This window comes from Solenopsis invicta, chromosome 9 (assembly GCF_016802725.1).
Source record: "Solenopsis invicta isolate M01_SB chromosome 9, UNIL_Sinv_3.0, whole genome shotgun sequence".
Taxonomy (NCBI): Eukaryota; Metazoa; Arthropoda; class Insecta; order Hymenoptera; family Formicidae; genus Solenopsis; species Solenopsis invicta.
In genome coordinates, this window is record NC_052672.1 from 5,409,638 (window position 1) to 5,435,171 (window position 25,534).

Consider the following 25,534-nt stretch of genomic DNA (forward strand, 5'->3'; position numbering starts at 1 on the left):
GAATAATTAGATATTCTGCAAAAAAGAATTCAGATAAATTAATTGCAGGTAAAAAGTTAAAAAATAAAATATAGAAGAGAACATTGTTATGAAAAGGTCTGTTTATTCTGTGCTCACGAAAAATAAAATGAATTCTTATAGTTATCGAGGTGAAAAATCCAATAGTGCTGGTTAAAATTATGTCATATGACAAGAACACAGAAAAAATTGCTTTTTAATTCGAGAAAATTTGTAGCGTTGCGTCGCAGTTATTCGTGATAGAACGCTATTATATATACTGATAATAGGGTTTAATACGCCACATTTTCATTAAAAATATAGAACATTTTATAAAAATGCTGTACTTAATAGCAAAAGTATCAGGCATAAAGGAAGGTACTTGTGCATACGGCCTGCCGAACGCATCCGAACGTCGTCTCCGAACATCTTCGTGCAAACTTATTGTTATAGCATTTTTATAAGATATTCCGTGTTTTTATAAGATATTCCATTCATATTTTTCTAAGATATTCTCTGCTTTTCAAAAATATTCTATACTTTCAACATCGAAATGTGATGTATACCGTACTAGCAATACAGCATTTGATCGTAATATCAGTAATCAATCGTTCATTCTCGCAAATAACTGTGATACTACGCGTTTTTCCTTGCATTTTTCATAGTTTTTAGCCCGCTAGAACGATTAGTTGGAGTAGTGTAAAACGTGTATTTGACTCAAAATGAGTGATTAAAACGGAGTACATTCGAGTATATCGAGTATTCGAATATAAATAGTAATAACGTACTTAGGAATATTTTTGAGTGATAAAAACATGCAGCAGAAAAAACAGAATTTTTTGTAACATCCTTTTTTATATAATAGATACTTACTGTTTTCTGCGTTGTCCTGTTTCGTCTTGTTGAATTGGATATCTTCTTCTTGTTCTTATTGGCCTTTCTGATTCCAACCGAGCCACAGTACCACGTTTGATTAGATGGGAGTTAAGAACCTTGGCCAGAGGTCCTAACCGTGTATTTCTTAATCGATTAAAGTAATTCATATTTTCTTTATAAGTTCCTTTTTCAAGAGCTTTGTTGTTCTACTGAATGGCTAATGATATCTAAAGTGAAAAGAAAAAGAGATAAGTTATCTTTATATTACCCTCTTATATTACTCTCCAAGGTTTTAAAAATTCTATTTGTAAAAAAATCTTAAAATTTTTGTATCTTGATTGGTCACTCATTTTTTTCGATTGTTTTTGAAATGTAGACTTGCTCATCAAACGGCGAACGTCACTGATTCTTACCTGTGGATCTAACCAACTAACCATCAAATCATCTAACTGCGTTGCAACGATGGTACGTACTTTAGCACGATGGTACGTACGCATTGATAATGTCGCATTATCAATCGGCATAAATCGGCATAAATCGTATTGATAATTAATGATTAAACTGTCGTAGAAAATGGTAGGGACGGAAAATTCCCACGTATGGTGGCGGGGGAGGTCTAGGGTGAGGTCTAGGGGGAAGGGGGGTAGGCAGGCGAGTGCAAACTTTTTGAATATATTTAATCCATTAATATATTATTATTATTATATATTATATGTATATATATTTTCAAAAAATATATAACGTTTTAAATAAACTTTAGTTGAGGTAACGTTTCAAATAAACACTATAAAGTTTAGTTAATACTTAAAGATTGAGGCCCTGAGTTGATTGATGAATTTATCTCGAAGAATTCTAAACGTTTGCATTTTTGCATTAATTCGAAATATTAAGGCCCGATTGCACCAACGTCGCATAATATTTAACCTTAGCTTAACTTACTCTTTATCTCTTTTTAACTGTCTCTTTAGAAAGAGATGAAGAGTGAGTTAAGCTAAAGTTTAAATATTATGCGATGTTGGTGTAACCGGGTCTTAATATTTCGAATTAATGCAAAAGTGCAAACGTTGCAATACGTTTTGAATTCTTCAAGATAAATTCATCAACCAACTTATCTAAATCCAGCTTCTTTGTCATGCCGTAATGAACATGTAGAATTGCAATATTATTAAGACGATCTTGCAACATTGTAGAACGTAGATAATTTTTCAGTCGTCTTAAACTGGAAAAACTTCGTTCATTTGTGCAAGTGGAACCTGGTACAGTCAGGAGAAGCTGAATGAGCTTGAAATATTCTGGAACGAGAGCAGCACACCAGTCATTGTTCTCGAAGTATGTTACTACATCTTTCACATGTCTCAGTTGAACATTTTTCGTTGAATTATGTCCAAAAACATTTGACGATCTCGGAGCAATTTCTCTTCTTCAAAGTCATCACCATAAAAATCGATAATTTTTTTCGTGTCTATATCTCCACCAATAGAGAAGGTTTCAAATTCATCGAGATGTGAGAGTGTACTCGTTTCAAAACATTCTTTTAAAGACATCAAAACTCTGTCGAACACTTCGTAGTACATCCTTGAATAGTATTCTTTTGGTGTTTTGAAGGCATGAGCTGTATTAAAGTTTGGGTCAATGTGCTTAGAAACTGTTCGAGGGCGCTTCAACTTGGGTTCTTCGAGCCCAATTACTTCAGCTCCTTCTTTAGACTTTTTCCAAATTAATTCAAACTTTGAATCTTGCATACCTTCCAAACTTATCATGACAGCATCCACTTTTCGGTGTGAGTCGAGAGCGCAAAGATTTGACTCTTGTAGTTCCTTGTTGAGAAGTTCAATTTTTTCAAAAACTTCCACGATCATTGTGAGTTGAAAATAAAATTCGAATGACTCCAAGTGTTTTAAGAATCCTGCAGCTTTGATGAGATACTGCTGTCGACTTCCCTGTTCATTTTCATTGCACCCAAGAATTGCAAAGCTGCCATGTAATTTATTTTTTGCTGAAGCGTTTTCAGCGAAAAAACTCGCATACACCATCTAAAATTGTTAAACAGTAAATAGGTGATTAATCATATTCGCACATATTACAATGCAACAATATGTACATTAAAATACAAATAAAGACCTAGTTGGGCAATATGGAGCAATAGTTAAAGCCTTTCCAAGATTCTCCTCATCATCTTCTTTTAACACAGCCTCCTGAAATCCCTTATACTCGGCAAGACGTTTTGGCGAGTCCCGAATAAAAGTAATAAGGTCTTTGATTACTCCAACAAAGTTTCTGGCAGTAGTAACATCTTCAATTGCATCCTGAACAACCAAGTTTAGCCTGTGTGCGTTGCAGTGTACAAATACAGCACGTGGCTCTTCCTTACGTATACGAGTTTGCAGTCTTGATATTTTTCCCGAAACATTAGATGCTCCATCGTAGCATTGGCCACGTAATTTTTTCATGTCCAATCCACACTCAGCAAATACATGCTTAACAAGAGCATAAATCGTTTCAAATTTGGTATTTTCAGTATCATAAAATCCCCAAAAAATTTCTCTGATAGATAAATTGTCAGATACAATCCTGATGGAAATGGAAACTTGTTCCAATCTTGCAATATCCGACGTTTCATCAAGTGTAAGAGCGAAAAAATGAGCTGCTTTGATTTCTTTTAAATTCTGCTGCTTTATATTTGATGCCATGAGTTCAAGAATTTCATTTTGTATATCATGAGATGTCCATTTGTGTCCTTTTCAATGTAACCACGCCCTTAATTCTAATATATCCTCAGATCTTGCTTGAAGGATTTCATTGAAGTTTGAACGTTCATTGCTGCCATTGCCTCTTAGTGACAAGCCTTGCAGAGCTAAAACTCTGATAGTACAAAAAATTTTCTTCAATGCTATCCTATTTTCCATCATTGTTTTTTTGATTCGCAACTGACATGTGCTGAACCACACTCACAGACTTCGAACCTAGCAGTAACTCATTAGCTGCTCGATGAAGTTCACTTTTTTCATGTTTAGGCAAAGATAAATATGCATTTTTCCATAATGTGAATCTTGTTGTCACAAAAGCTTTTTTTGCAGTCTGACTGTTTTGATTATTTGGCAGCGCAAATTGTTTTTTGACAGCTTCTGTGCAAACTGAGCAAATTCCTTCTTTATTATCTCTCAAGAATAGCCAGGGATACAATTTTTGCCAGCGTCGAAAGGAAGCTTAAGACAGAACTTCTAGAAATAAATTTCCAAAATTTAACATACTAATAATGTTGCCAAAAATATGGAAAAAAGAAAAAAATAAGAAGGGGAAACATACGTTTATTCTTTTCTTCAGAAACATCTAAAATAGAGCTAACACTTCTGGCATTGGCCAAAGTCGACTTCTTAGAGTTTGAGGTTAATTTAGAAGTCGCATAAGTCGCAGAAGTAGTGGGCATATTATTATTAAAAGCGTCCAAACTAAATGATGTCGTTAGTTCCACATTGAGGTTTGGTTGCTTGCTTTTCTTCAGAAGGTATTTATCCATAACCTCACTAATACCAATGCTTCGCTTTAAGATACACGAATAACACGAATGAGTGACGATGGTGTGGCTGCTGATTCGTCCAATTCGATCACGACCTCTGATCGATCATGACCTCTTTGCAGCACGAGTTTGTAGCACATGAAATTATACCTTTAGACTATATGTATGTACAACGTATGTAGTACAAAAGTACAACAATATGCAGATCACTGCCCGAAACTGTCGAATAGGCAGGCAGATCGATGATATTGACTGAATTCAATCCTCGATCTACCGAGCATCGATAGATAAAGCATGTATATATACAGAGCGAAAAGTGCAAACCCTTCATTTATCGAAATTTTTTCTTTATTTATTTTTTGAATTTTTTTTATTAAAAAAATGTCAACCTAAAATTTACGTATGGTATACCATATGCTAAAAAATCTCACGTATGGTAGTCACCATACCCACCATACTGGTCCTGCCGTCCCTGGAAAGTGGAATGGATTAAACTGAGTCGAAAAGACTTGCATGTCATTTTGTAATTTTTTTCCACTTTTCTTTAGCTTTACTTCTGACACGCTTGATAACTTGATTATTTTCTTAGACTTGGCAGTATTTACACATTGATAAAAATCGATGAGACTTTACGAAGAAAATGTATTTATTTTTTGGTAAATTTATTGACTTTTTGTAGCTTTTTTATATTTAAAATTTGTATTATCTTTTTTATTTCAATAAAAAATACTGAAATATTATGAAAAATTAATTAAACATGGTATACTTACAGATTGTTTGTAAAATTACTTCCTGCATTAATAAATTTTGTTCATAATTTTACATACACGTGTTTAAATTTTACTCCTATATAGTAAATTTACTGTTTGGCGTGGGATTTTATTGTCAATATTTTAGTAATTCGTGAATGTTAATGGATCATGCGTGAATGATGCGACGCGTTGCGTCATGTCGCGCTGTGCAAAAAGTTTCGTGCGAGAATTAATTCGTTTTCGATCATCTCAATAATAGTCATGTGACATTATCGTGCTCATCAGGAGGTTTTGCATTCGTTTCTCATAAAGAACAGATCGCGTCGCAAAGTGAATCATCTTTTGGCTGCAAATTCATGCATTAAGTGAATGTCGACCCTTACAGTAGTTGCCTCAATGTCGCACAAATAATTATTACAACAGTGTGTCTGAGAACCAGACACACCTGAGGGGATTTCTTTCCTTTCCTTTTCGTTGAAGGTGGGTCAACTCACAATAATTGAAGGAGCTTCGGAAGTGTCAGGAAAATAAATGTGCGTCAAATTGTCGATATGTGTACGTTGCGTCGATCAGTCACGATTAACCGTGTTCTTCGTGTACCTGAAGATTGTCGTGGTGGAGGAGATAGAAATTTCCTCTTCTACTTGAGGGAAACTTGGGAAATAAAAATTTCCTTCATTAATAGATAACCTTACTCTTATTTTTATCATTAAAGATTGTTTTACGTAATTTAAATGTATTTACAACAAAATTTAAAATATAAAAAATATTCTTGTAAAATTTTTTAAATATAAAATATTTTTAAAAACTGTATGTAAAGACAAGATTCAAAATGTATTTAAATATGTATTTCAAATACACGTTTTTTAAATACTGCCTATGATACCTTTGTATGATTCGCATTTATTAATAAATCCTTTGACGTCTATAGTTATGTTGAGCCAATTATATTTCTGTCTAATCTTCTGGAGTGTTTTCTCTGCAGAATAATGACCAATTATAGATGCTATTCCGCATACATTACAAAAATTAATGCAAAACCATAATATATAGATTTATATAAATAATGCGCTCTAATTATACGAAGGTTATTCGGAAAATACGAAAACAAATGTGGAAGCTATGTAGAAAACGGACCTTACTTTCCAAATAACCCTCGTATATGTTTTATCTTTTCAATATTTTATATATGAACCTGACATATTAGTAATATATACGTACGTTGTTCACAGATCATCACAGGTATCAGTTTGGAAAAGATGTAGAAGTCAAGCAACGTTGGTGTTGATTAAGACTTGAATGGATGACCGCTTGGAAATTTCCAAAAACAATTTCTGTATAAAACTGAAAACCTTATTAACGATATCTATATGATTAAAAACAATATAGAAATATGGATAATCCCATTTAATATTTTAGGTAAGTTTATAAAAAAAAATATACTTGTTTCAACACCATGATGAATGTATATAAAGATAGGACACTTATTTTTATGTTTATACAAAATTTAATTAATTTAAGATTGGATTATATGATTTTCTTTGCAACATATTTATAGAAAATTAAAAATAAAGCTACAAATAATACAATAGATATCATATTAAATAAAGAATATTACAATAATGCAATAAACACAATTTTCAAATATTTGTTATAGATTTTTTTGTTTATAGAAATAATTTATTTTTTTCTTATTTATAGGACAAAAAATTCGGTGGGACAGAAGTTCTTGTATTGTTCTCTTTAGAAATTGTAATAAAAATAGTATTTTGCAATACACATGCGATTTACTATCGGTTGATTTTCTAAAGAAGAATTTCAACGTCTATAGCGTCATCTAGTTTGCCTGAGAAAATTGACAATATCATGAAAGGAACCAAAATACCTACAACACGTTTAAATTAAAAACGTCTTGAAGCATTTGAAGGTAAAATATCCTAAATGAAAACATTTATAAAATATTTTATGTACCTTAATTTGATAATAAATTTCCTAATAAAGCAGTATTCAAATGTAAAATCTCATATTTTAAATATAATCTTTTGATTTTATTTGTATACTTTATTGCATAAAAATACATGATAAATATTATTATTTATATTTTTTATTATATTAGTTATAATTTAATTTATATTATATTAGTTATAATTTAAAATTTGTATCAATTTATTATAATTGTGAAGTTTTGGTCTCTCATATAGATGTAATAAAATATATGTATAAAAATGTACACCATGAATAATTTGCAGTTTATAGATTTAATGTTTCACGTGTCATATTTTTATGATCAATATCATGAAAAATAATATATAAATTAATTTGAATGACAAATTAATTTTGTTATTAAATTTTTACAATTTCTATAAAAATAATTACTTTTTATTATTACAAGACACATGTTTTCAATAATCGAGTGTGATAAAACACACAAAGTTGTTTAAAGCAACATTCAAACAAAAATGTAACAACGCTGTATCTGGAGCAGACAAGAGAAAACAGAAGGACACTGACGATAAATAACCTTTTTTGATATAATTAATGTTAGACTGATTTTAGAGAAATTAACGATGGAGAAAAGGAAGGGAACACTATTTTGTTTCTTGACAATAACTCACAAGGGAACATCTCGAAGTGTGCTATATGACAAAATGTTCGCAATTAGGATATTCTTCAAAAAATGCTACATACAAAAACATTTGTTACAACAGGAACATTGTATTATAGCAGGTGCACCACATATGGAGCAAAATGATATTTCTTGAATATCCTTTCCAGAGAAACAAACATCTACTAAATTTTCGAAATGTGGCGGCCGTTCCTCGATGTATCCACTTTTAAACCAGGCCTATTTAAAAAGATTATGAAATTGCGGAGAAGATAGCTGTATATGAGTTAAAGATTACAAATTGATGATATTATTTCTCAAATGTAAATTAATATCATAATTTAATAACATAACGCAATTACTGAATATTTTCACAAAGTTTTTTCATATTCTAAATCCATAAACATCAGGAGATTAAATCATTCCCATAGTTTTTTTTGGTATAGTTAAAATTTGTATATCTTTATCTTTTTTTGGCATAAATTCTTGCAGACTGGCAGGACAATGTCCGCTCCAAGAATCCAACAACAGCACACTAAAATTTCCAGTAGAGAGTACAAATACATTTGTAAACCAAGACTGAAAGTGTTGTACAGGTAATTTGCCCGATTTTGATGCTGCACGAAAACGTTTGCAGGTTTAAACAAAATTTCTTCTAGTAGTCCGAAACTTCCACTCACTTCTTTTAATACCACATAGAGAGGTGATTGCAATTGTCCACTTGCAGAAATTATGGGCATAATTGTATAATTGTGCGTAGTTATACAATTATGCCGATTGCGATTGAACTATGTTTTCTACTGTTTTAACACCTTGCGTGGTCAATGTTCTGCCTGAATGTAATCCCAAATTGAATCCACTTTTGTCTGCATTATATATAATATATATTGTCTAGTTAAAAAAAATTTATATAAGACTAACTGTTTGTCAGGAATTCATATCTACCGTAAAATCTTATATAAATATTTTTGATCTAGACATCTAGAGAATATATTATATATAATGCAGCCAAAAGTGGATTCAATTTGAAATTACATTCAGACAGAACATTGACCACGCAAGGTGTTAAAACAGTACAAAGCATAGTTCAATTACAATTGGCAAATACACACCAACCACAGTTACACAATTATGTCCATAATTTCTGCAAGCGGACAATTGAAATTGCCTCTCTCCTAGTGATATTAAAAGAAGCGAGTGGAAGTTTCGGACTACGTGTAGAAGAAACTTTGTTTAGATTTGCAAACATTTTCGTTGCAGCATTAAAATTGGGCAAATTAAGTACACAACACTTTCAGTCTTGGTTTTCAAATGTGTTTGTACCCGCTACTGGAGGTTTTAGTGTGCTGTTGTTAGATTCTTGGAGCGGACATTGTTCTGTCAGTCTGCAAGAACTTATGCCAAAAGAAGATAAAGTATACGGATTTTAACTATACCAAAGAAAACTACGAGAATGATTCAACTTCTTGATATTTATAGATTTATTATATGTAATGTTTCATTAAAATCGGGGTATAACACTTCGAGAGGTTCCCTTATAAGTAAATATTAATGCGATATAATTTTAATCGACACCAATTTATTAGCCATAGAGTTTTACCAATCATTCTATACGTAGAAGTTAATCGAGTATATAAAAAAAACATAATTTACAATTGAGGGAAATATGAAAAATATCAAAATATCTCTCTTTATACTTTTTTAATAAATTTTTATTAATTATCTATTCAATAAACTTTTATTAATTAGCTATAATCTGCACGTATTATAAAAGTTCATTTTATTCCTTCAATTCCATTTCCGCTATTCCGTTTTAGCTCTGACTAGAATTGTTGCATTCCATTTCCGTTATTCGAGTTTAGATTTGACGAGACTCGCAATATTTTCCTGACACTTCCTATGGAATTTAAGATTAATCGATTAATTAACGAATAGTTTATACTTCAAACTTCACACAAATACATTTTTCCAATTATTAAAGAGAGAGAAAGCCATTTCCTTGACTAGTAATTCGAATGACAACCTTATAGCCCAAAATAAAGTTTAAAAAAAAAATAATTGTTGAAAAACGAAATTTGTGTATATAGGCATGCAATGGTGTATTTTTAGACATACTTTAAAGTCCCCATGTGTGGCGGTATGGCGAGCTGTACTATCTGAAAAAAATGTGGGACAAAATCGGTTTTTTGCTTATATCTCAGAAACTATTTATTTTATGAAAATTAACGTTTAAATAAAAAATAAAGCTAATAAAATTCCACACTCTTTGGATTTTTAACAAACTTTGTGCGATCTATATTTTCTAAATTTTTTCAAGAATCACTTATTTTTGTGCGTATACATATATTTAAAAATACATATATGTTCATATATACATATTTATTATATGTCTACTTATAAATATTCTAGAAAAATGTAAAATTTCATTACAATCATTATATTATTCTTTTATTAGTTATATTTGTTTACTAAAAACAATATAATACTAAATAATGCCTGTTTTCCTGAAATCTTTGTTGTTAATCAATGATAAAATAAATTACCATATGCTAATTAATATTATTTAATTAAATTTATTTTTGTGACTTTTCCTTTCCTTCATTCTTTGCTCCAGAACTTAAAGATCTGCACTTGGTTCGATTCTGAGTCAAAGCAATTAGGTTCGTTGACTCGAAATAAAGACCGATAAGCGAACGCCGAACGCTTGATAAGTGTCATAGCGTCCTTGTGGCACGATGACCTATATATAGAGTTATTTTTAGTGCGTTTGGTGGCATACATCTTATTATATGTACCTACAAAACAATTTCTGTTACCGTTCTTTTTACCTCCATCCGATTCCTTTGCAATTATCTCCTAGTTAAGTAAAGAAAATCCAGAGACTTCTTCGAGGTTGGAGTAGTAAAGTTAAGTTAAAAATTATTAATTTTTAACTTTTTAACAAGTTACTACTTAATCTTGTCGCACATCATAGCTCGAAGATCACTTCAACAAAATCAATTCCTTATTTTGTATCAAACTAGAAATTGGCTTTGTAGGCTTCTCACATTATTTAGTCGGCGAAGCCAACTTGAATATAAAAGGTGTTGTTTCTTGCTCGTTCGCCGCGTCTTATTTATCTTTTTTTCATTGTTAAATTTACATAATGTGTAAAATTGGTCAGACTCACAACTGACCATCATGTATAATACTTTACTGATTCACTTTTGATGTTTTACAGAAAATTCGTTATTCCGCAAGGATATTTAGGCGCAAAGTTCGCTATACTGTGAGAAATATCAAAATAGCGATATGATGTACTAAACGTGGAAGCGAATAAAGAAGATGCACAATATATACGCAGAAGACGACATATACAGGATGCAGTACACTTAACGCTCGCAACACTCTTTGAATTTCAGCTTTGTTGTTCATCAAATATTAAACAAAAATAAATGAGTCCAGTAAGTATTACAAGTGTTAAGTCACGCCTAATAGCAAAGTACGTTGATTTACTCGATTAATACAATACTAATTTGTTAGACTTACTTAAAGTTCACTAGATATAAGCTACATAGGCTACATTCAGCAGAAAAAGCAGTTTCCTAAAACTATTGTAAGATTCTTTAATACAATTCGTTTATACACTCAGACCCAATAGGAAAAAGTGAAAAATCTCTTGTTTTAGATTTATTTTTTATTTTCTCCAAGAAAATATAGTCATTGTATGTATATGTGTTTTTAAGAGCGGTACTTGTGCAAATTCTAGACGTCAGCACAAATGAGTAGAGTCCTGTTCCATATACAGCGACCAAGCAACGATTATTAGACACAAGAGTCAGATCGTTCCTATTGTGCCTAATTCTAAGAGATCATAAATCGCGAGGAACTCGCACGTGCACGCGATCCATTCACTTAGCTCTCATTACGTGCTTAGCGCACACATCGTGCCGTTTTTCCTTAATGATATCGAGGAAAGAAAAAAGTAGCTGCTATAGCTAAAAACTGCGTGTAGTAATTAAATTACAGTCGTAATTTATGGACAGCTAATACCTTACTTATATTATTTACTCAAAAAAGTTTTGTTGCTTGATACACAAGGTTTAGTTATAGTACATATTTCAGTTAGCAGCCATTGCAACATGTATTGTAGCAATTAGTTATAATATGCATTCACTTATATGTAGAAGATACAACGTTTTCTATCGTTGCAAATATTTTTGCTGCAGCAATAAAACTAATACTTTATCCATAATATTCCTTGCAGCTAAAAATGTATCCAAGATAATTACATTAATTTACTACTGAATAGATTTTATTTTTGCTGTAGTTCAGGGACATGCAAAATATACGACAAGAAATAAAATTATTAGACAGAAAGAAATGACTTAAAAGTATTAGTTAAATATCAGTAGCTAAATCGAATTTTTCTATTGATGCTAAAAATTGGCTTTTAAAGATAAAATATATTTACTGCAAGATACAATTTTATTTAGCTAAAATAAAAACGACAGCAGCAATATTAGTTGTTCCTATTTTAAAGACATCTCAGCTGCCATAACTAGATTTTAGCTTTGGCTAATCCCTTTTCTGTGTGTAAAATTTGAACAAAAGTAATATACTAGACATAAAACAAAACAATTTTTTATTTATAGAAAATTCTTTTTTACTTTTAAAAGACATTTTTTTATATACAAGTTTTTCCCCTTAATAACTCATTGGGCATTTAGTGCACCGAGAAAAAAAAGTTTACTTCATTTTAGTAAATATATTTTACACCAAAATTATATTTACTTAATTTAAATATCTTTTATATCATAAAACTTTTTTCTTAATTTTAGTAAATAATTTTTTATTTGCAATAATAAGTGCACTGTCAACCTTAAATATACAATATACAATAACACATCTCTCAGTTGAAGAAATAGCATAGCACATTTGCAGGAGATTCAAAGGTCCTGGATTTAAATCTTACTAGGCGGGAAAGTGTTTTTTCAAGACGATAAATAAAACATTAAATCTACACAATTTCAAGTAAACTCATCATATATCTTCTTACGCTCTATAAGTGAAACAATTTTCATCATCTCTAATAAATAATAATTTAAAAATAAGTAAACATTTACTATATGATGCAAAGTATTTTTTATAAATTATTAATAATTTACTTAATAGCAAATTTATTTTTTAAAATCATATTAATAAAAAATCACTAAATTATAAGAAAATAAAATTTATATTTCAATAAATATTGAATGTATTATACAATCTACATCTTACAATTAACAAATAATTTAATAGAAAGAATAATACTAATTTATAAAAAATAAAATTTATATTTCAATACACGCTGATTGTAGTGTATAAAATATATTTTATAATTAATGAATGATTTACTAAGAAAGAGAATTATGTTCTTTACTTTAATAAATATAATTACTTATTTTTCAAAAATGAGTTTACAGTACTATACAAACTTTAATTCATTAAAATTAAGGAAATTCTCTTTTGTTTAAATAAGTTTTTTTTTCAGTGTAGAAGTTTTCCCAACGAGGTTCCTTAATTCGCGCAAGTACCCCGACGAGGATGTTGCGATTATTTACGGCTGTCGCTTGTTGACCACCCGGTGAGCCTCCACTTCGCCGGGTCTTTATCATATCACGCTCCCGGGTTCTAATTTTACTCGCGTGCAACGATAAAATTCCTGATGTTCAAAAGGAGCCACGTGTTCCGTGCTCGAAATGGAAGGCGCCTGAAGCTCTCTTCCTCGCCGACCGACCGGTCGGCCGGTCGCGCGTCAAGCTCGTAAATCGCCGATAAGATTTTTCCCTCGGGGCAGCCGTGCCGGAAGACTTCTTGAGGTCATCGGCGCCGGCTTTTCGCTCCCATCTCGTCCCGTCGCGTCGCGGTGGCGGCGACGGCAGCGGCGGCACGAAAGTGAGACGTACCGATTTTATTGCGCGCGAAGACGTCAACGTATCGCGCCGAGGACAGTGCCGCAAATAACGAGCCATCAAAGTCAACAATGACGCGCGGCACGAATTTATCGCATCTGCCGGTGGAGGTAGACCTATAAACAGAAATCATTAAGCGCGCCGATCCTCCCGCGTTTGGTACACGCATGATACGTTTCCATCTCTCGGGATAATTGATTTCGAACGGCACCGGATAGGAGCCGACCTCGCAGTCGCGTCCTGCCTCTCTTTCTCTCTGCAAATGGCATGAGTTTTCCGAGTTATCCGATCGTGACAGTCACGATTGACCGCTGGAAAGTGGAGATTTGACCTTTCGGACGCCGCGAGGTGAACGTGTATTCGCGCACAAATGCGAGGAATCTACGCAGAGTTAACCACGTAATGCTATAGTCTACGGCCGTGAAAAAGAAAAAAGATAGGGTGAATGGCCTAATTTTATTGATAATGTCTCAAATATTGAAAATCTTAAACTTTTTTTTAATTAAAAGATTAAAACTGTATATTTAATTAAATGTTATAACAATAAGCATATTTGGAAAAAAAAGTTGTACCAGTAACTATAGGAATGCAATGAGATAACGATGTTTTTCGCATTTTAGCTCAAAGTTAAAGCTTAAATTTTAATCTTTTAAATAGTTCGTGAAATTTTTTAAATATAAACAAGGATTGATTGAAAATAAAGAAAAAAATTTACAGATATAAAACAAACAATCATTTTATCATACAAAATTCAATCATACATGATGGGGTCATTTGTAACTTGAGATAATTTTTCAAAACGCTTTGGATAAAGGACATGCATGAATTAAAATTAGGTTTGTTCACTGCCAAACTTTATTGGGGAGAAGATACTATTAAAATTTGTTAGGTAAAAAATCACTTGAAAATTGCACAGACTCAATTTTCCATTCTAGGAGTGAATTTTTTACTCTTATTAAAGTGACAAATCATTCGAAAAATTGCAGAGGCACAATTTATATTTTTTTTGTGATATTTTATTTTACAATATTTACAGAGCCCTATTTAAACAGATGTTTGTAGTATTTTTCAAAAAAGAGAACTGTGCTTTCTGTTTCGTGTATATAAAGTGTTAAGATCGAATTTTATAAGTATTTGGACAGCAAGTAGGCCATTTATCTCGTGTTCGATTGATGATAAGAGAATAGTTAATAGCTTCGGATACATGCGTCTCTATGAGTTAGAATTCGGGTCCCGCTTGAGATTGAATTTTCAAACGTGAAACCACGTCTCTTATTTGCGTCTCTCTGCATGCTCCTGTAGGCCCCTTGGTGACAGTAACAAATCCGACATCGCGAAATAGAATCCATGTCAGCTGAAACATCCTTCTCGCTTTATCACTTGCCATGAAAGCTTCATAAATAATATTATCGATAATAATCATATTATTATATCAATGCGATACTTCTTGCCTTCTCTTCAGCATTGTGCATCGAAAAGAATAAGATTAGATTTTAAAGATTACTCCGATTGTCGATGAGCCAAATGTAACTTGTTCACATCGTAAAAGCAAATCAGTAGTGCGAGATCACGGATATTTTACATACGATGTGACGGCGAAAAAGTCCTCAATAAAATTTTTCCCGATAAAATAATTTCTAATTATAATAGGATTATTGTATCGATCAATGAATAAATAAAAATAACTTAATATAATTAAACAATAGCAAAAGAAACCAATATTTGTCAAAACGAATTTTGACGTGAAATAATAATTTTGCATAAATTATACAATTCCTAGCTCATGCATTATTTGCGATTATTTGCCGGTCTTGAAACACAGTTTTAAAGCTTAACCTTTAAACCGTAATGTCCATCTTACAGACCGTTATTTAAACTTTAGTTATCAATAACTTGACATGCTTAACTTCTTTGACAAGAAGCCTTCTAAACTCATAGTACCTTCATATCTCATCTGTCCCCAGCATTGCAGTAGTCCCATTGTCATTCGCTGAAAACATATAATATGAAATGGTTAAAAAATTGTAATAGTTCCACATACCAGGATTTACCGTTTGTGTTACTTTTATTGCAATATTAAGCATTTACGTATTTCTTCATCATCGTTTTATTTAACTCTTATTTACTGGTGTAAAGTTATATTTTACTGTTGGGAAAGTTTTTACGGTTCAACTTTTTTAAGACTTTTAAAACTTTAAAATGGAAATAATAATTTTTTGAATTTTACTGCTTCTTATAATTTGAATGTTTCCGAAATATAAATATTATAGTTCTTTACAAACTTTATAGACACTTTGTATATAAGATTTTTTTATTAATTCTCACATTAAAATATCTTTCGCCGCCTCTCCTACTCACGAGTATTTAGAATAATTGAAAATATACATTTTTCATTATGAAAAATTTATATAATTAACGGAAACATGATAGCGGTCAGACCGCTGTTTACCAATAATATGATTTTTTTGAATGTTATATTATAGTTTAAAGATTAAACCGGAATATCACTGATTAAATTGATAAGCAATTTAATGATATTAATAAGTATTTTAGAAAAAAAAATATTGTAAAGATTTATTAAATTATTAAAGAGATAAGACTTTTTCTTACTAACTTTTTATAACATTGACTACGTTCAAATTTTATTTCCTCGCAATGATCATCAATTTACCATTGATTTTCATTACTCAATTATAATCTTTTCAGAATTACTAAGACACTGAGTTAGGAATTGCATAATTTAATCAAAATTATTATTATAGTACAAATAAATCCAAATTTTTTTAAGCAGTTAAAAAATTTTAAATTAATTTACTTTTTCTTTTGTGTAGTAAACATATAGTTATTAAAAATAACATTTATGTTAGTTTGGTAAAAGGTTCAACATAACATTAAAAAATATTCAAAATTTAAGGGAATAGTCCAGTATTCCCTTAATAGCGACAGAAATAATAAAGGATAAGGTGCATATCCAATAATGTATTCTTTACAAATTCTAACAAGAAAAAAAATGCTGCAAAAGCGTGCAAATTAATTTATTTTTTTGTGGGAGAAAATATTATATCGTATGTGCTCATTTAAGTTTAAAAACAGTAATTTAAAAGCAGTCTGACAACAACGCCTTGAAAGCCTTCGAAAGTGTGACAGTGATGATTTGGAGCAACTGCTTGCTGAGAATTCGGTACAAGCGCAAAAAGAGCTTGCAAAGCAGTTAGAGGAGTAACGCAGCAAACTACTTCCAAACGCCTACACGAGATGGAAAAGATCCAAAAAGAAGGAAAATGATTCCGCATGAACTCACAAAAATTAACGAGTGTTTGTGTAACTTTCTCTTCCCAATAATAGCGTAAAAAATCTTTTTCATGCAAAATTGTTGCAGACGATAAAAAAATGGATACTTTTTCGCAATCCAAAACATAAGAAGTCATGGATAAATTCCGGCGAAACATCAACATTAGTCACAAAGACCAAACGTCTCGGAAAGATGGTTCTACTCTGCATTTGAAGGAATATCAAAGATTTTATTTATTATGAGTTGGAACCGAGTAAAACAGTTACTGCGAACTTATGACAATATCAATTAATCCGTTTGTGCCGCCTGGAATTGGAAAGAAAGCGCCTGTGTACTGTTAAATGAGAACTGTGAAATTGTTGCTTGACAACACCAAGCCACACATTTTTATAACATAAAAGACATTATAATCAATCTTGGGATATCTTGCAGCAACCGGCGTATTCTACAGCACGTGCGAATTATTTTGGTCGATGCAACATGCCTTATCCGATATGAATTTTTAATCAGTAGTCCAAAAATGGTCTGACAACTTTATCACGTCCAAAGACATTGCATTTTTCTGAATTCTGAATGGAATTCATAAACTGTACAAAAGGTGGCTTAAAATATTATACTTAATAGAAAGTAACGATAAACATTTTGATTTAAAAAATTTGTTTTACTTTCTTTTAAAATAAATCTTGAATTTAGCTAAAAAATTGAATACATTCGTACACCTAATATTAGGTATCAATTGTTATTAGCTTCTTTCACTTATATTTGACATTTTCATCGCTCAATTTATAATTAAAATTGTTTATTAATACAATTACATTTTCAAATAAACAAAAATATATTTTATTCTAATTTATATAAAAATTAAGTTTAAATATATTAATTAATTTGCAATTTATTGTTTGAAAGTCTTATAACTTTAATATTTTTCTTAAATAGTCATTTACTGGATTATTTGATTAAAGGGCAATGACCCTACTCCTTTTTCATATCGAGAAAATTTACAATCTTAAATTTACGAGAGAGGATCATTTCGCGATAAGTTCTGAAATCCGCTTAAACCCGATTTCGTCTTAAATCAATATCGCGACATTGAGATTCCATGAAGACGAAGGCGATCTCCGTGGGATCTCAGTCGTATGATTATCCGAGTGTCTCGCGTCCGGAGAAATAAATCGCCGAGGACCTCGGCGACGACAAAGTGGCAACGGCCTCCGCTTTCGCGCGCGAGCGTTTCGCGTATCGCGCGCGTAAAGACCCATGAGACACCGTCTGTGCAAACTTTCGCGGAATGTTCTTTGTCGGTCCTTTGTCGGAATCGACAGTCATCGTGTCGCGCGCGCGACGTGCCTCGTATCCCCAAGAGTGTTCGGTGTCGTACGTAGAAGCGTGTACGTGCGAGTATCCGCGACGAGCGCGGTGACAAGCAATTAGTACTGGCAATTAGCACTAAGCGAGATCGCCACCGCCGTTGCGGATCGTGCCAAGGATGTGGGTAAGCCGCTCTCGTCTATTCGCGGTTCGAATCTACCTTCGACGACCAGCTCAAACCAGTTCTTTTTCCCTTTCTTTGCAGCGCGATACGCACCTCGATACGCGCGAATGACGCGCGTCCGGCATTTATCGGCCAGCAATGATTTTTACTCAGATAATTGAAGCCTCACGATGTAAAATATAAATGATAGTTAATTCCGCAGTCAAGAAAAATTTATCTCAATTTATACGCGGATAATTGGAGAGAGAGAAAAAAAATGAAGGAACGAGAAGTGAAATATATACACGCGTTAAATAGTTTTATATTTTATCGAGAGTTGCCAACGATACCGGTATCGAATTTACAAGGTACACGCATCGACGTATTTACGGACAAGGCTTCGGAGCACTGGTTCAACCTTGCAACATCGGCGTCGAATTCTGTTGTAAACAGGCGCGGATGCTCCTCTCGATTATGAGCACGCGCAAATACAGCGCTTTCTCCTCATCGCCTTCTGTGCGTCCTGATCCAACCTAATTATCATTAGTCCCACGCGATACACGGCGTTGAACTCAGCTCTACTTTTCCATGATGTTACGAAAAAAAATGATACTTTTGGCATTCTTGATGAACAAAAATGGTCTAGCCGGTTACTCGAGTTCTAGTCATTACAGCGAATCTTGGGCATATTTATTGATTATTTTGAGATATTAGCGATAATAAACTCCATGTAAAAAATATGTAAAATTAAATAAATAACATGTTTAAAAATTACACAATTTATGCTAGAAAAATATAAAATTGTGCTTTTTAAAAAAATTGGTACTGTTTTGCTTCTAATTGTGTTTCTAAATACATCACATTAAATGTAAAATTATAATATTAATAATATATCTTATAGTTTTCATATAAATGTATAATTTTTTCTAATATTTCATAAACGTAATAAATCAGTGGATTCTCGAAATTTAATAATACAATAATTAAGTAGAGTAAATAATGACTTCAAAATATGATTATAATTTAATGCATTAATTATACGCCATACTTTCATTAACTCTATCTAATTTCTGTAATTTTGTAATATTATATAATGATGATAATATCATATTTATTATATTTACATTTTTACGTTTGTACTATAACTTAAGAAAAGTTATATAACGTTAATAAATTATTATATGTAAGTAAATATTTCTATAAATTCAGTTTTAATTGCAAATTGCTTAATTAATAAAAAGAAGAATAATTTTATTTATAAGTTGTAATTTTACTCTTACGTGTGTAAAGAGATATGTAAAATTACTGTCAGATTCAGTATTACAATTATAACTTAAAATAAAATTACGGTAACATGGTAATTTATTGATAATTTTGATAAAATATATTGTCTTTGATGGTTTTGTAGCTGCATTTATAGCGCAACTACATTTTATGTTTTTTTCCGCATTAATACATAAAATAAAATAACATCTATATTTTCGTTGTTTGTACTCTCTATCTTTTATGATAAACGACAATCACTATTAATTTATTCTCTGACGAGTCACATAACAAGAATTAAAGTGATATAGATGTTAGAATTTCAATATTTTTTTCATAATTTTTAATTTTTATTAACATTCTAAAATTTAGCTTGTTTTATTACCTAAAATTATTTTATACTTTTGTTAGATATTTCTGCAGTACAGTGCAGTTATAGAAAATTTATTATGTTTTTTGTATACAATTACAAATTTAAGTTTTTTTGTTTCTTACGTATATTAAAAATTTTTAATTACTCCATAGTTAATCGCTGAGACATCAAGCTAATAAATGAAAGTAATTCTTTAAGACATAATGGTTATATACAAAACATAAATTAATACTAAACATATCACATTGTTTTGAAAATCTTAATAAAATAACTTTATTTAATGTTTTACTAGTTACTATATAATTAGTTTTCTTATTACTATACATATATACGTAGTGTATGAATATACAATATTGAAATATTTTATGAAAAATATAGAGGAGAAGAGGGTAATATGGCACCCATTTTCATTTTATTGAATCATTTTGTTTATAATTAATATTTTCTATTGAAACTTGAACGATTACATTCGTCAAAATGTTGTTTGACAGATTCTAGGCTCAAAGTAATGAGATATTTATTATTTAGGACGTGATTTATAAAAATCTAATGCTCTGCATAATCGGTGGCAGAAAAAAAGTGGTCGTAATATGGCTATCTATAAGAATAATTTAAAAAAGTTAAATTAGTTTAGAAGAAACACAGTATCTTGTTACAAAATTATGTATTCTTAATTTTCCATTGTTTAGAATTTTAAACAATGAAATATATATTTAATAAGTTAAATGAAATGTTTTATTCATCTTAAAGATGAATACCTCCTTTTAAGTTATATATCGACACTTATTACTCCTGGAACTTTTTTTAAATTATTTTACTAACTTTTAAAAATTATCACAATTTACCAAGTAGGTTTATCGTTAGATTCATCTCTATGTGTAAATATACATTTTATAATGGATCACAAAATTAGCCGTTATAATAGTTATAATTTGATACACGTGTAATATTTTTACAATTTAACGAGCGGCATAACTCGAATTCAGATCGACACCTCGGGCACGTTTCCGGGAAGCGATGAAAACTCCGAAGGTGAAGCCCCCTCGCGCGTTCATTAACATATTGACGCTTTTACAAGCGCGTTTATCTCCCGCGTCCGGGATAAAGAGCGAAAATGTTCGCGTCAAACGGCGAAAAATCAGCCGGCCTCCGTTCTCCGACGGCGCCGAGTCCCGTGCGTGTTTGTTTCTCTCATCCGCAATGGTGTGGGAGTGCGGGAATCCGATCCTCCTGAAGAGGTCGGATCGAGAGGTCTCTCACACAGCGCAGCGGCGACACCGGCGAGGATTTTATTCTCGACTTTCGTGCGGCTTTTCACGCGCACGCGGAGATCGGGGTAGATTGTTCCGGATTATCTCGTACGAACCCGCGGTCATCTCGATAAATCCGCCGCTAGAGAGATGCTGCGTCGGAGCACGCGACGCCAATGTGGACGCATTTTTGTCGGCGCGCTCTCGAGAGCGCTCTCGTGACCCACCATGCGCGACGACACGATAATTTCCAATTACCGCGCGACCGGCCCTTCGACCAGCCTCCATTATTGTAACGAGAGAAGTTAAAGGTCGATCCGGTTACACGGATCTCTTCCTGAAACGGGCAGTGCTCCTCCCTCAATGCGCCGCCACGGAGATGCGAATGAAAAGATTTATTCCATCTCCGGAGGTAAACTCGAAATTAAGTATAAAATAACTAATGTGATTAGATATTTTCTAATTCAAAGCGGGACAATTTCATGATGGAGAATAAATGCATAAAATTCTTGATAACATGGATCCAAATTTATTTTTGTCACGGTTAGGTAAGATAATATACCTTTTTAATTAAATTAAGTTAAAGTTAATAACTTATAAAATAATTTAGTTGCATTAAAAGTTACATAAAGTGAATAAAAATCTCAGTTAAAAATTATGTTAAGATTAAATTAATTTAATTAAGTTAGATTAAAAGTTAATTTTAAAAAGCATTTATATTAAATTATAAAATCGTAATTTTTTAAAATTATTAATCAAAATAATTATAATATAGAGTAAATAATTAATATTTTATTTGTAAATTAAGTTCATGGAATAATAATGAAATATTTTTACGTGGGAATGTATTTTTTTTTAATAATTGTTTTCTTTTTTACGTAGATATATTTTTAACATATAGGCAAAAAGTTAATAAGTTAAAGTTTATGTGTTTTAAAAATAAATAATTAGTTAATATAATAAAAATAAATTAAAAAGTAAATCATTTAAAATTAACTTAAGCTGAAAGTTATTAAGTTTGTAATATTATTATTATTTAACTTTTCTTTCTCGGCGGGGCAGCGGAACAATTATCTCGAAAGCGGGACATCTTGTCATACCCTAAACGGAACAAATTTTCTCATAAAATATTCATCTTGAAAATATCATAAATAGACATAGAACAACATATTATATTTCGGAGAATCTTATATGATTTTCTCTGATTTATTAATATCTACTATACATATTTTATATTTTAACACAATGAAATATTAAACATGTTTAATTATTTTTACTAAACTGTGAATTAGTTAAAATTTAATCATTTAAAAATATTGTTGCGCCGGTGCGCTTTTGCACATTTTAGCAATGTCAGCAAGGCTTTAAATCAGCTGGCCGCGGAAAATCGATACCGGACATAAGATTCGTTGACGAGTTGTCGTTGCCCGAGCTTTCAAACTGACAATTGTGTTTTTGCATACCAAGCTGTTTTTTAATGTGTAATTTTTGTTATTTAAATATATAAATGCTTAAATTAATGTTCAATTTTTTACGTACTTAAATACATAAATACTTGAACTAAAAAAATTTAATTAAAATAAAAAATTTAATCAAGTTAACTTTTTTCTCACAATTAGTGTACTTCAAAGAGAGGAATGTGCACGCGGTCATCGCCAAATGCTGATGTGAATTCAGAGATGATTCTCCGCTCAGCGATAGAAGAGATCAAGCAATTGGGAGAAGAGCAAGCTCTACAGTAGCAGTGGCAGGAATAGTTCGCAACGAGAAGCTTCGTCATCTTCAGAAAAGAATAGCCCAGCTAAGTCCCTCCAATAATAGACCTTCTTCTGCTAGCAATTCTACGTCGGATAATTCGCGTTTTAAATTAAGCTTAAATTAAAACCGGATACTTACAACGAGAACATTTTTTACGTAAATTTCTTCCAATTCGAATTAATCGTGCATTCCAATGATTGGAGCGACTTGGCCAAAACCGTAGCTCTCGCTTCGAGTTTACAGGGAAAAGCGCATAATATTTTAGATGAAATAAAAATTGAGTCGATCATGTTTTCAAAATTGAAAGCAAAATTAAAATTAAGTTTTACTTTCAACCTTATACTTTGAAATGATCATAATGAAAATAATGTTACACCCGCCTATTTTGAGCGGTAATAGATTTTCGTTAGTGCTCACGCTCATCATTCTTCACCATATGCCGCCCAGGAAATTCTGGAATTGTATATTCAAACAAGCCTCCAAACTACATTTTTTTATGCGATATTAACTTTTCTTGTTCTAAATTGAAGTGGATTAAAGCATGAGATTGGAATGTCAATCACAGCTGTTCTTGGTATCGAATAATAATTTTTAATTTTGACAATTTTTACAATTTCCAACTCAAACTCCGCGCCACATATTCGTCGGACTCGAAACACAGTCGTAAAGCCGGAATAGTAATATTAATGCTACAAGGCTTATGACTGTGTTTTAAATCCGACGAATAAGCGGCGCGCAGTTTGAGTTGGAAATTGTAAAAATTGTCAAAATTAAAAATTATTATTCGGCGTCAAGAACTACTGTGATTGACATAGGTCATCTAGTCTCATGTTTTAATTTAGTCAGTCCGATATAACATATTATTATGAAGTGAATTAAATTTCTGAGAGCATTACAACTACAATTAGAAAGCTTTAATAATTAGACAAATAAATTGAAATTAAACTTCGCTCTCAGAAATCTATGTTCAAGCTTTAATTCAATCTCTGTTGAAAGTCTCTAGCACATCAGGTTTACCTGTAACGTTGTTTCAGAAATAGTCAAAAACGCGTTTTTGGCACATTTAACTTCTATTTTTGAAAAACCAGATACAGTACAAAAATTTTGCTTCCGGATTCGAATTTAGCAACCAAAAATTTACAGAAAATGATACACTTCATCCATGTGCTATTTAATGACTACCTGTGTAATCTTCTTTTCTACTTGTCCTATTCTATTTACTTTTTCTCCTTTTTTTATACCAGCGATTTAAAAATTTCCCCAGCACCATTTTCGACGAGACAAAAGCCCTAACAGAATAACCTTTATTTGAAGCTGCACATCGTGATCTAACCTCGCGACGACTACGATAATCTTCTTTTCCTTCTTCTTTCATTTCTTTCTAAACTGGATGCGGATGTCTCCTCGTCGTCATTGTTGTTGTTGTTACCGTCGCTACTTTTAGTAGCGCGACACCGTTTCTGGCAATGTAATAGTGGCGATGATGACGGTGACGTGCTTGCAGAGTATCCTCTCTGACGTAGGTGGAATCCAGTCGTGCAGCGATTGCAGCGTAAATGTTCGAATACGAGTCCATTATGCATGTGCATAAGTTGCGCTTCGAGGAGAGAAGGGGGAAAAAAGAATTTCTGACACGGTGAACCGCTTCCTTTCCAGGTTCCAGGCCGAAGTGGCTTCTGCATGCGCGTCGGTCGTTAACGCGTTCGAGGATGCTTCTTTGTGCGCTGACACTTCCGTGAATCCCCATAGACAGTCAAGATATTCTTAGACTACATTTCGAATTCGTAGTCGACTCGTGAACGCAGTCGCGACTTGATAATTCCCGACCATGATAAACCGTTCAAGAAATCAGCCGAGCGGAAATATCGCGTAGGTACAGACGCCTAATTAACACGTTCCATTTTTAAGATATCGCGAACGTAAGCTTGGAAAAGTAGAACGTTTCGAGAACTGAGTGGGCAGTGGGACACACTATTTAAAAGTGGTCGGTACTTATTCTACGAGTGGGTCTATCCACCGGTCATTAGCCTGATTAAATAAGTTCTCATCTCAAGCCACTTGAAATTATAATGCGCAAAAGTTTAATCGAGAGATTCGGTCATAAAAAACTCTTGATGCTTTAATTTTTCGATTTCTACTCTCTATATGAAATTATTTTTAATGTTTGTGTATTTTATATAAAAATAATAAAATATATATAATATTTTGCATATGTGTATACATACACACGAACAATTAGTGTTGCACTTAGATAACTTAAAATTATTTAAAAGAAGATTTAGATAAATTGCATGTCAATTAATCTTAAATAATATAAAAGACTTTTAATTCATCTAGATAAAATTATATATGATTTTATCTTATAGAAAATTTTTAAATAATATCGCTTGAGCAAAATAATTTAGGATTTGCGAACAATGTATGCATATTTCTAAATCTCTATTTTC

General features: G+C 31.8%; 1 long non-coding RNA gene across 10 annotated transcripts in view; it reads left to right on the plus strand.

Annotated features, from left to right (window-relative positions):
• Positions 1 to 25,295, plus strand: part of LOC120358721 — a 42,239-nt gene extending 16,944 nt beyond the window's left edge. For 5 of the 10 annotated variants that reach the window (XR_005575609.1, XR_005575605.1, XR_005575613.1 and 2 more), the window contains 4 exons: positions 6,375 to 6,561; positions 6,844 to 7,069; positions 10,968 to 11,190; positions 22,949 to 25,295. This is a non-coding gene — a long non-coding RNA (uncharacterized LOC120358721). Of the gene's footprint in view, positions 1 to 1,249; positions 1,339 to 6,374; positions 6,562 to 6,843; positions 7,070 to 10,967; positions 11,191 to 13,259; positions 18,465 to 18,545; positions 19,408 to 22,948 lie in introns of those variants that run through there. The other 5 variants (XR_005575606.1, XR_005575611.1, XR_005575608.1 and 2 more) reach the window with 3 other exon arrangements.
• Positions 25,296 to 25,534: the final 239 nt, after the last annotated feature.